At 34.4% G+C, this 12439-nt stretch overlaps 1 non-coding gene and 1 pseudogene across 1 annotated transcript; both read right to left on the reverse strand.

The window, feature by feature from the left end:
* Positions 1 to 3750: 3750 nt before the first annotated feature.
* On the reverse strand, positions 3751 to 7144 carry LOC109166381 (annotated as a pseudogene).
* Positions 7145 to 11625: 4481 nt separating this feature from the next.
* TRNAT-AGU lies at positions 11626 to 11699 on the reverse strand. Its single transcript has one exon. It is a non-coding gene; the product is annotated as a tRNA-Thr (tRNA).
* Between the last annotated feature and the right edge of the window lie 740 nt (positions 11700 to 12439).

Genomic DNA, 12439 nt, shown 5'->3' on the forward strand with positions numbered 1-12439 from the left:
TATGATGTTGACGACCGATTTCAGGTTGGAAACCTTCACATTCTAGTTAGTCATTTTCGTGACAGAATAATTTTATTATTTTATTTGCAAAAAAAATGTATATAATGCCTTCTAAGTTATAATGATTGACATGTAAAAGTTTTTTACAATATTTTATAACATTTTCAATCTAATATAGTTACATGATACATAGTATTTTTATATTTTTTCAACTTTAATATTATTGTATTACGAATAGGAATTTTAATGTAGAATGAAGTAAGGAATAAATATTCTATTAGGAATTGTATTACACTATTTTACTGTACAATTGTAGTACGAATATGAATTGTATTACTATATATTTTACAATATTACGCAAACCTTAATAGTGTATGAATCTTTTGGACAGAAAGATAAAATGAATGATTTTGTGTTTATATATTTTACAATATTACTCAACCTTAAGGATTTTGTTTTATATATTTTTACAATATACGCAAATCTTAATAGTGTATGAATCTTTTGAGCAGGAAGTTAAAATGGAGCATTTTATTTTTTATATATAGTATACAACAGATAGATTAAATTGTATGTCCATTTTAATTATATTACACTTCATTTTACACGTAATTTAATTTAATTTTTTAGATCAAAAGAGAGGGTGACCCCGAAGCAATTGAAACTGCCTCTCATGGATACGTCTCAAACGAGGCAACCCCATCAAATCCTCCATAATCATCCCATTAGTTCAGGATTAGGTTGCTCGATATAAGTCGCAAGATCAATATATGCATTATACCTTATAAGAATCACTCTATAATATTAATTATTTCATTTTTGTATTAATTTTTTTTTGTATTTAATTATTATGTTAGTTTTTTTACTTATCTCGTGATAAATTAATAAGGAATAAGGGTCAAATAGGCCATCGAACTGCACCTAATAATGCAATTAGGCCATCGAACTTTAAAAAGCAACAATTAGCTCCCTGAACTAACTAATTCTATTCAATTAGTCCAATTTGTAGGTTTTGGAGGTTATTAGCAGGTCACCCCTAATTTATAATATTTTTAAAAAATTATTATTTAAAATACTTATTTTAAAAAAAAAAAAAAAAAAAAAAAAGATACCGTCTGCCGGAGACGAAGAAACCTTCTTCGTCTCCGGCCATGGAGACGGAGTTAATTTCTTCGTCTCTGGCCGGAGACGAAGAAGGTTCCTTCGTCTCCGGCCAGAGACGAAGAAGTTAACTCCGTCTCCATTGCCGGAGACGAAGAAACTCTTCGTCTCCATGGCCGGAGACGAAGAGTCTCTTCGTCTCCGGCCATGGAGACGAAGATATTCTTCGTCTCCGGCCATGGAGACGAAGAAGATTTCTCCGTCTCCATGGCCGGAGACGAAGAAACCTTCTTCGTCTCCGGCGTGTCAATCTCTGTTTTTTTTTTTTTTTTTTTTTTTTTTTTTTAATTATTAATATTAAATAATTATTTTAAATAATAATTAATTTTTTTTTTTGAAAAGAGGTAACCTGCTAACAACTTGGAAACCTACAAATTAGACTAATTGAATAGAATTTGTTAGTTCAGGGACCCAATTGTAGCTTTTTGAAGTTCGGTGGCCTAATTGCATTATTGAGTTCAGTTCGATGGCTATTTGACCCTTATTCAAATTAATAAATATTAACGAGTAATAAAAATGTAAATAATTCGTATAAATTATATTAAATAGTGATTTTGGTGGAATAATACTTTCCAACTCACAATTATGTTAATAGAAGATGTGACCATAATGTAGATGGTGAGTTGGGTTGACTAAGATTAGAAGAAAACAAAAGAAAATCATGTTGACGTCATTGTGAAGTGTGATTAGTGCAAAAAAACAATAATAACAAAAAAAGTTTGCTTTGGACTACAACTCAACTCGTCAATCAACTCACAATAAATTCATAAATTTTACTTTGTTTATAAGGTGCAGGATTCGAATTCTAACCAAAGAACTTGAATGTCGTTTCCATTAATCAAAGAGACCAAAACAATTCATTACGAATATTTAAACTTTTTATTGAATATTTTTTAACAATATTTTGAAAAGAATACTATTTTAATTTATTGATACGATAGCGTGAGAATACTACTTTTATTCTCGGCAACAATCCAAGATTCCATGTAGCATTGAAGAAAATGATGATGACCCTAGCTTGCCAATAATTATTCCTCCACAATAATTCCTCCACAACACAAAACGTTACTTTCAAGTTTCAACCCTACCATTGCCCTCATCATACATGTTTGGGGTGTGAAATTAAATTATTTAAAAATTTATATTTATAATTAACAATAAGTAAATAAAAATAATAATAAATCTAAATCCTTATAAGTCATTTTAAATGCTACAACTAACACTAGCCGGCTAAATTACCAAACAGCTTCTCACAATCGGTTAATATTAATAACTAGTCAAATCAACTACTGTTAAACCCTACGACGTGATAATCGAATTGGTTATTAAGGCTTGATTTAACCAAAATCAATAGTTATATCATGGGCCACGATATATATTGCTACTTGAAGCCAATGTGTTCCTCTTTTCTTTTCTTTTTTTTTTTCTCCTTGATTATTTTTTCAATTTAATTTTGTTATAAATAAAATTAATGCCCATAAGGTGGGGCATAGCATGATTGAAACCAGTGGCGTGTATCTTCTTTCATTTATATATTTGATTTTATTTGGAAGTATCAGAAAGTTTCGAGTTTTTTAAAGTTGTTTTTCAGTCCATCCTGGTTTTGCTCAAACTTCAGATTCTGACATTTCATTTCTTTAATTCAAACAAATATATAGTTTATAGCTGGAAAGGCCTGCAATTTCTTCCCATTCTTCATTAATCAAGAGCTAAGCCCGCATGATCAGCTCAGTTATTTACTTGTTTATTAAGTAATATATTGTGAGCAAAGATATAATTGAGTCCTGACAGTCATAGTGTGAGAATACAGGGATCAGCTCAGTTGTTTATTAAGTGATATATTGTGAGCAAAGACATAATCGAGTCCTGACAGTCACAGTGTGAGAATACAGGCTTAGTTCAATTAGTTATTGAGTGATATGTTACGAACAAAGACACATGATCGAGTCCTGACAGTCAGAGTATGAAAATTACACCTAATATAGTGTACTCGTTGTGAGAACCAGACACTGGTCCTCCCACCTAATGGACCGCTGAACCCTTCGACTATCATATCGGGCGAAGTGTGAGCCCTGGGGTGAGGGAATTTCTCATTTTGTGGACAATAAACACACATCAGCAGCAATCAACCCCCACCCACCCAAAAAAACAAAAAAAAAAAAAAAAACATAACATGATTGAGTAAGCAAGCAGTCAAGCTGACAACTTGGTACACTCAAAACAGTAGTGTCTGGTGCAGTGTTTTTTTAATGAAGCCAAGACAAGAAATCCAGTGAAGTATCATGGAAGCCCACATGACAAAACAAAACAGTTATGCAGTTTAGTCAGGACAGCATCAAAATGATTGAGGATGTTGTGACTGAGGAAAGATCATGGGAACCAGGCATTTTTTCAGAAAATAACCCATAACAGAAGAGAAAATAGCAGCTTAAATGCTGTGTAGTTCTTTGTCATTTTCAAGAAACTACAAATATTCTCTGGCATTGGACCACTTAATTTCGTGGTCCTCCATCGTTATTATGCTACAGATCGTGTTCATCCTCGTTCTACCAGCATTTCCACTCGAATTGATAAGAAAAAACGACGGGATGTAATAAGATATATAGAGTACTAGTTTGAGAAGTACTCGTATATAAATATGAATTTTCACTGCTAGAATTATATGGTGAATGAGAAAAAACATTGCAAAATCCCGAGATAAAATCTTGGACTACTGTACAATCCCCTCGGGGCAACATAGAGGATTAGAGGGGACTTAAAACGGGAAAAAAAGAACAGATAAGAAAGGTTTACTGTTGTTATTGTGCTGTGGTGCTTTCGATATCCTTGAGGAGACCAACTATCTGCTGCATACTTGGCCGCTTCGAAGGATGTTCTGCTGTGCATAGATAACCGATCTTCAAGGCCTCGACCATTTCTGTTTCGGGTCCAGTTCCACGAACTTTTGGATCGATAGCTCTCGAGGCTTGGCTCTTCTTCACTAATCCTCTAACCCAGCTAACCAAATTGCTGTCTTTATCTTCGGGATAATAATCTCCAACAGGCTTTTTCCCGGTTATTAGCTCGAAAAGGACAACTCCAAACCCGTACACATCTGATTTGGGTGTTATTGTGTTCGGGGAACACATTTCTGGGTGAAGACACTCGGGCGGGGTATATCCCGGGGAACCATTAGTGATCTCGTCTTCGAGACTGTACCCGAAGATCTTAGCTAGCCCGAAATCAGATAGTCTAGGCTCCAAGTTCATATCGAGATAAACGCTGCTAGCCTTCACGTCTCGATGTATAATAGGCGGTGAGCAGCCATGGTGGAGAAACGCGAGAGCCCGGGCAGTACCCAGAGCTATTTTATGCCTGAACCGCCAAGTGGTTAGCAGCCCGTCAGACCTCACGTTCTGAATACCGCTAACGTCTTCCTCTTCCCACATGTCGGTGCTCCAATCTTCGGTCGTTTGAACCCCGAGTGGCAGGTCGTGAAGCAAATTCTGCAGATTCCCGTTCTCCATGTAATGATAAATGGCGATTCTTTGGTCCCCGGCCAAGCAGTATCCGGTGAGCGGGACGAGGTTGGGGTGTTTTATCCGCCCGAGATACTCGAGCTCTCTTGCAGCTTCTTGGTCAGTCATAGTCGAACCGTGAACCAAAACTTTAACCGCCACGTGAATCCCACCGGGCAAGAACCCTCTATAAACAGGCCCGAACCTCCCCTCTGCCAACAACGTGTCCCGGTCGAAATTAGACGTTGCAGACAAGAGGTCAGCAAACGTGAAATTGAGCAACGGTTTCTCGAAGATCACTACAGGAACCGAGTTAGCTTGTTTAACATCAGCAACCCACATGGTCGAATCAGTCTGAAACGAGAACGGGCCCGATATATGTTGCTCATGATCTTCCTTGTATGAATTCTGCTTCACTGCCCATATCGTGGTTTTACGACGACAACCAAAAGCTAAAATCAACAGGCCAAGAAGCATAAAAACCATGGAAAACGTTAAAGCTAAGGCAAGCTTGAACCCCCGGTGGCTTGGAGCTTTTTTATTCAAGAGATCATCGGGGTTAGCAGCAATGGGACATCCACTCGATGATCCAATGAAGGCGGAGTGGAGGACAGCCGGGGGAATATCGGAGGCACAAAAGGTTAAGTTGTTGTACGAGAAGTTGAACCTCTCCATTGACGGGATTATCTCTATAAGTGATAGAGGGATGTCACCACTCAAATTGTTGTACGAAAGATCAAGAATTTGAAGCATTTTCGTGTTTAACGAGGGGATTCGACTGCTTAGATGGTTTCTAGAAAGGTCAAGTGCTTTCAAGCTACTAAGGGATGAGAGGCCACTGGGAATTTCGCCAATCAAATTGGTTCCAGAAAAATTCACATACTCTAAACCAGAAAGCATATCAATATGTGGGAATTCCCGGGGATTGAATCTATTGTAAGCAAGATTTACGTGTTTCAAACTCCGGGCATTACTGATCCCAAGACAAATTCTCCAGTAATCTGATTCTCAGATAAATCCAGATAAACTAAACTAGACCAGCTGAAATTTACCTCAGAAATGTTGCCTTGGAACTGGTTTCTGCTCAGATCAATCACCATCAATGCCCCCTCGAAAACGTCAATAACAGAACCCTGGAACGAATTGCTGGAAATGTTGAGATGGGTAAGCGAAACCATCCCGGAAAGATCAGAACCCTTCCCCTGAATACCATTTCCAGCAAGATTCAAGAACTGGAGATTGGGGAATGCCTCACCAAAGCCATCATGAAGAGAGTCACCGAGTTTGTTCCCCGAAAGATCAAGGGAAACCAAGGCCTGGCAGTTCATAATCCCGAAAGGAATCCGGGACTCGAACCGATTTCCACTGAGATTAAGAACCTGCAATCTTTCAAGGGAACTCATGGCCTCTGGAATGCTCCCAGAGAAATTGTTGAAAGAAAGGTCCAGGCTTTCAAGTTGCCCAAAATTGCCTATGTTACTGGGGAGATTCCCAGAGACTTGATTGTTTGAGAGGTTAAAAGACCTCAAAGAACCCAAACTCCAAACATCAGAAGGCAGGCCAGTGATGCCATTATCACTCAGATCCAAAGACTCAAGCTTTGCAAGTTTCCCAATGGTGTTCTCAGGAACCACCCCAGATAGGCCTAAACCACTGGCCACCAATTTCACAACAGCCACTCTTTCAGAATCACAAAACACACCTTCCCAGGCACAAAAGTGAGCAGAAATTTCAGTTTGAGGAGAACTGAAACCCATCTTTTTCAAGAAATCAGACACATAGAACCCATCAGTGTTGGGCTGTTGGCAAACCAATGGCCTAAAACACACAGCAAAAACAACCAAAAAAGAAGCAAGAACTCCCAATCCCATTAGGCCCCAATAAGTACAACTCCAAAAAGATGACCTTTTTGATGGAGAGAAACTAGAAAAAGAAAAACAAAAAAAAAAAACACTCCAACTTCCCAAAAAAATCCAATCTTTTTCTCAGACTTTCAACATTTCTGCAAGGACTCCATACCACTTTTCTGCCTCTCTGAGAACACTAACACTAGTTCCATAACCACAACAATCCAAAATCACAGAGGACAAAGAAACCAACTTTTGAGCACTGGCTTTTAGCCACAAAAAGGGGTAAAGCTACAATTCAAGGAGGAAAAAAAGGAAGAATCTTTTAGAGGAAGGTTGAGGCTATGGAGGTAATGAAGAAGAGAGTGAATGGAAATCCTCACCTTGACTGCCCTTGCATGTCTAATAAAGCCAACAGAAGAAACAAAACCCAAGCTTGAATAGCTTTTGTCTCTGTATTTTAACCACCCAGAATCACAGAAAACTCCGAATCCTTAAAACATCCCCTCTTATACTAACAAAAAACAGGTAGCTTTCACAAAGGAGCAATGCCGAGGAAAAAGTAAAGTTGTTTTCTTTTTTCATCCTTTTAAAATTCTTTAACAGATAATAAGATGAGTCAATCTTGTGGAGTAACGGTTGTATAAATTATCCCGTAAATATTTCCTGGAATATTTGTTAATAAATGAAAAAGATTGAAGATTTGGCTATGGGTGGGTGAGTGTAGCAGACAATGGTTATTTCATTATTATGTTCATTCATCATTTTTCCACAAAGTTGAAAATATGTTGTATTATAGTCTTGGTAGCTTGTTTGCTTTTGAATAAACAACAAAATGCAAAATAGGGAATCAAGCATTATAGAAAATGAAACCTTTTTATCCTAGAAAGTCAAAAATAAAGCCCCCACCTTTATACTTCTTTTACACTCTTTTAGGGGTGTTTGGTTGGATGGAAAATATTTTCCATGGAAAATGTTTTCTTCAAAGTGAAGGAAAATGTTGGTTTATGTTGTTTGGTTGGATGGAAAACATTTTTCATTGGAAAATGGATTCCTCAAAGTGGAGGAAAATGAATTCTTTGCAAAGGGGTGGGATTTTGTTTTCCACAAGGATTGGGAAGAAAAATAACATGAGTGGACCATTTTACCCTTATGAAAATTTCTTAATTACATAGACACCTATTTATTCATTCATCTTTTTAAGGGCATATTGGTCTTTATATTCATTATTCCTTATTTTTCTAAACTCAACCAAACAATAGAATCCATATTCCCAGTAATTTCATTTCCACCAACCAAACAATTGAATCAATTTTCCTGGAATTCATTTTCCATGGAATTTCAATTCCATTTCCTTTCAAATATTTTCCAGCGAACCAAACGAGCTGTTTAATATTTTAATGCATTTGTGGACACTATCTTACTTAAGTTCGTCACATATGTATTTTTAATGCAATTTACATCTCTTGTATAGTTTGTTGCCTATTAAAAATGAGTGGAGTTTATCGAGTTTGCACTATCGTGGATGTAAATATCACTCGGACACCAAACAAATATATTTTAATGTATAGGTAAATTAGTCACCTGCAACTAATTAATTAATTATATTTAAATTTAATTTGATTTAAATATATCATGACCTAGTTTGTTAATGAAACAATTTCAGTTGTTTTGTTGTCGTCTCGAACTAATTTTCAATTTTAACATAATGTAAGAATAAGTATGACCCTTTTCCACTTACTCCATTGTTTATTTAAATGTTCAGTCCTGGCGTTCTATTAATCATTCAGTTAGTTGTCGATTTCGATGTCCAAATGTTATGGTGAAATTTTAATTTTAAATAGTCGATTGGTTATATTTAAAATGACTCAATTATTCACTTTATACCTCTAAGGGTTCATATAGTAGTTTGATTCAATCTTTTTGTAACGTTCTTCTATTCTAAATGTTATGTTATTATGGTGTGAAGTTAATGCTAATTTATAACAATTGTGGTTATGTTTGTAATTATAATAGTTACAAATCATTTGTAATGGTTGAATAGTTTATAAATAGTAAGTTATTTTACAATATCTTATTGGTTAAATTTACTATACAATATCTTCCCAATCGTTATGCACTGGACCCGTGTCCAGCTTGCAAGCTGGACACGGGTAACAGTGCTAACGGCACTGTTAACTTTTTTTTTTTTTTTTTTTTTTTTTTTTTTTTTTTCAATTTCAGACTGTTTTGTTATAGGAGTATATATTCATAATTTTATTACTATATGTTAATAATTATACATTCATAACTCCATAACTGTACATTCATAACTCTATAACTGTACATTCATAACTCTATAACTGTACATTCATAACGTCATAACTGTACATTCATAACTCCATAATTGTACATTCATAATTTTCGAAGCTCTATGTTCACAATTTTAGAGCTCTATGTTCATAATTTTATCACTATATGTTCATAATTGTAAGTTCATAATGTTAGAGCTCTTTGTTCATAATTCGATCAATAACTGTACATTCATAATTCCATAATTGTAGATTCATAATCTCATAACTGTAGATTCATAACTCCATAACTGTAGATTCATAACTCTATAACTGTACATTCATAATCTTCGAAGCTCTATATTCACAATTTTAAAGCTCAATGGTCATAATTTTATCACTATATATGTTCATAATTGTAAGTTCATAATGTTAGAGCTCTGTGTTCATAATTTCATAATTGCATAACTGTACATTCATAACGGCATAACTGTACATTCATAACGGCATAACTGTACATTCATAATCAAAAAAAAAAAATAACGCCGTTAACGGCAAAACACGCGCGAATTTTTTTTTTTTAACTAAATGACGCGTTTTTTTTAAAAAACGGCGTCGTTTTGGGCCCGTGTCCACAATTCAATGTGGACACGGGTCCAGAGCATAATTTGTAATTATAATAGTTACAAATCATTTGTAATGGTTGAATAGTTTATAAATAGTAAGTTATTTTACAATATCTTATTGGTTAAATTTACTATACAATATCTTCCTAATGTGATTTATCTCTGCAAATTTTTCTCATAACTTTAAAAAAAAAAAGTATTATCTTGTGTGACATTTGAGAGTACTACATATGTTTAAACTTTAATCATTGTAATAAAGTTTAAGTTGGACTCCACCTAACTCCTAAAATGTTATTGTAACAAGTCTTCATTATTAATTTTGGGCCCATCCCATTCATTATCTCTTAGCTCCTTAATAAAAAGTTGACAATTTCATTATAAAATCACTATTTTCCCATTTTCACAAATGTTTTAGTCAAACTAATATGAACATACCATTGATTGCCCGCATTCAATCTTTCTATCAAAATATATTATATTCCTCATTTATTTTTTTCCTTACTAATTGTTCGGTTCTACATGGCTTCATTTTCAGATCAGTAACCACGCCCAGATCATGTGAGGGGTGGTGATAGATGAATGCAAAGTTACGATATCCTCGTTTATTTTCTGCTCTCTATTTTTTGTTCTTAGACATTTGAATTTAGTTGCTCACACTTTAGTTTCAAAAGTCTTTGCTCAGGTTAGTTATTTGTACTGAGATTTCTCTCTCTCAACTTTATTTCTTTACTTTTACAGTAATTCAATCTTTTGCCGTTTGCGTTAAAAAAAGATAATAATAATAATAATAATAATAATCTTTTAGAGAAAGAGAAAAAAAATTAATTATAGAGTTTTTAATGATACGATTTTATAGTGGAACTAATAATTCTTTGTAGTTTATTTCAATTAATTAAAGGGTTTGGTTTTTCGGCGGGGGGATGTCATTTATTCTACAAATAAAATATAGAGTATTATTTCTTTAAAAAGGAAAAAGAAATTGAGTTATTTCGGCAGTGTGTCCATAATTATGTCATAGTATTTTTTTTTTGAAAGCAATTATGTGATAGTATTTTTTTTTTTTAATACTACTGACTTGATTTTATGACTTTTTTTTTTTTGAATATTATTGATAAGGTCAGTAAGATATTATTTTTTAGAAATAAGGGTCAAATAGACCACTAAACTGCGCACCACATTACAATTGGACCATCAAACTAAAAAAGGATGCAATTGGGTCCCTGAACGACGCAAAATCATGCAATTCAATCCAAATTGACTTGTTTACCTGTATAGGCGGTTACTGAATTAATTTTTTTTTTAATAATTTAAAATTAAAATTAAAATTAAAATTAAAATTAAAATTAAAATTAAAATTAAAATTAAAATTAAAATTAAAATTAAAATTAAAATTAAAAAAAAAAAAAAAAAAAAAAAAAAAAAAAAAAAAAAAAACAGAAAACCCTTCGTCTCCGCCGGAGACGTCTCCGGCAGAGATGAAGGGGTGGCTTCTTGGGCCGTTCCCCCGGCCATGGAGACGGCCTGAGACGAAGCCACCTTCGTCTCAGGCTGTTTCCATGGCCGGGGAGAAGGCCCAAGAATTGCATGCCACTTCGTCGCCGGAGACGAAGTGGCGGCTTCAACTTGGGCCGTTTCCCCGGCCAGGGAGAGAGCCTGAGACGAAGATCCCTCCGTCTCTTCTTTGTCTCCGGCGAAGACGACATAGTTTTTTTTTTTAATAAATTTTAATTATAGCTTTTTTATATAAAATTATTTTAAAAAAATATTTTTAAATTCGGTAACCGTCTTTTCAGGTAAAGAAGGTTAATTTTGGATTGAATTGCATGAGTTTGCGTAGTTCAAGGGGGAGACGAAGTGGCGGCTTCGTCTTGGGCCGTTTCCCCAGCCAGGGAGACAGTCTGAGACAAAGATCCCTCCGTCTCTTCTTCGTCTCCGGCGAAGACGACATAGTTTTTTTTTTTTAATAAATTTTAATTATAGCTTTTTTATTTAAAATTATTAAAAAATATTTTTAAATTCGGTAACCGTCTTTTCAGGTAAAGAAGGTTAATTTTGGATTGAATTGCATGAGTTTGCGTAGTTCAAGGACCCAATTGCATTCTTTTCTAGTTCGATGGCCTAATTGCAATTGGGTATGTAGTTGAATGGCCTATTTGACCCTTATTCCTATTTTTTAGGACATAAGTCAATTAGTCCGAGTTTAGCCCTTTAATCATTTGCACATTGCTCTTGTTGAGAGTTGAACTCAAAACCTCCCGCTTACTAAACAGGTGCTCTAACCAACTGAGCTACGAGAGCCGAGATTTTTTAAATCATAAATTGATAATGAAGTTGTATTTAATATGCAAATAAAATAATTTATGGCAGAATTAAAGTGAATAACATCACCAATAGTTAGCAAAAGTGTACTTGGACTCAACGAGTTTAAAGTATACGGTTTTCAATTTTCACTATAATTTGTTAATATCTAAAGATTATAAAAATAAAAATAAAAACCATGATGTTAATTTAAAAGACCAGAAGTAAAGATACTAACAACAAATTTTTTGCGCAGAAAGGGTGAGCAAATGGTGAAGCATAATTTTCGTAAAAAAAAGGTCATGACTTCAACGTTTGTCAACACTTTCTTGGTCGAGTTTATTGCACAAAGTATTCATAATGCATTTTAAGTCTTCAATGTGGCTTGCATATTATTACAAATGAATATAATTTATCTTATACACATTTAAATAGTGACTGCGAATTTCTCTCGTCACTATAAAAATGTGAATTTTCCAACAACTTTGGGTGGTTGTCAACCCCATCATATTTAAAGAAAAATGAGTAGAGAAAATTAGAGCATGCGAAATCCAACATGCCGGTTAATGATTTGCATTCATTGAGGATCTGAAAGAGTAAAGAGAAATCAACAAACACAATTTATTGTTATTATTACTATTACGTACTATTACTATTACACGACCAATAAACAACACACAAATATAATTTTCTTAATTTTATAATAATCAACTAAGAAAAAAAAATGAAACTATCTTTGC

Source organism: Ipomoea nil, unplaced genomic scaffold (genome assembly GCF_001879475.1).
Source record: "Ipomoea nil cultivar Tokyo-kokei standard unplaced genomic scaffold, Asagao_1.1 scaffold3087, whole genome shotgun sequence".
NCBI classification, from domain to species: domain Eukaryota; kingdom Viridiplantae; phylum Streptophyta; class Magnoliopsida; order Solanales; family Convolvulaceae; genus Ipomoea; species Ipomoea nil.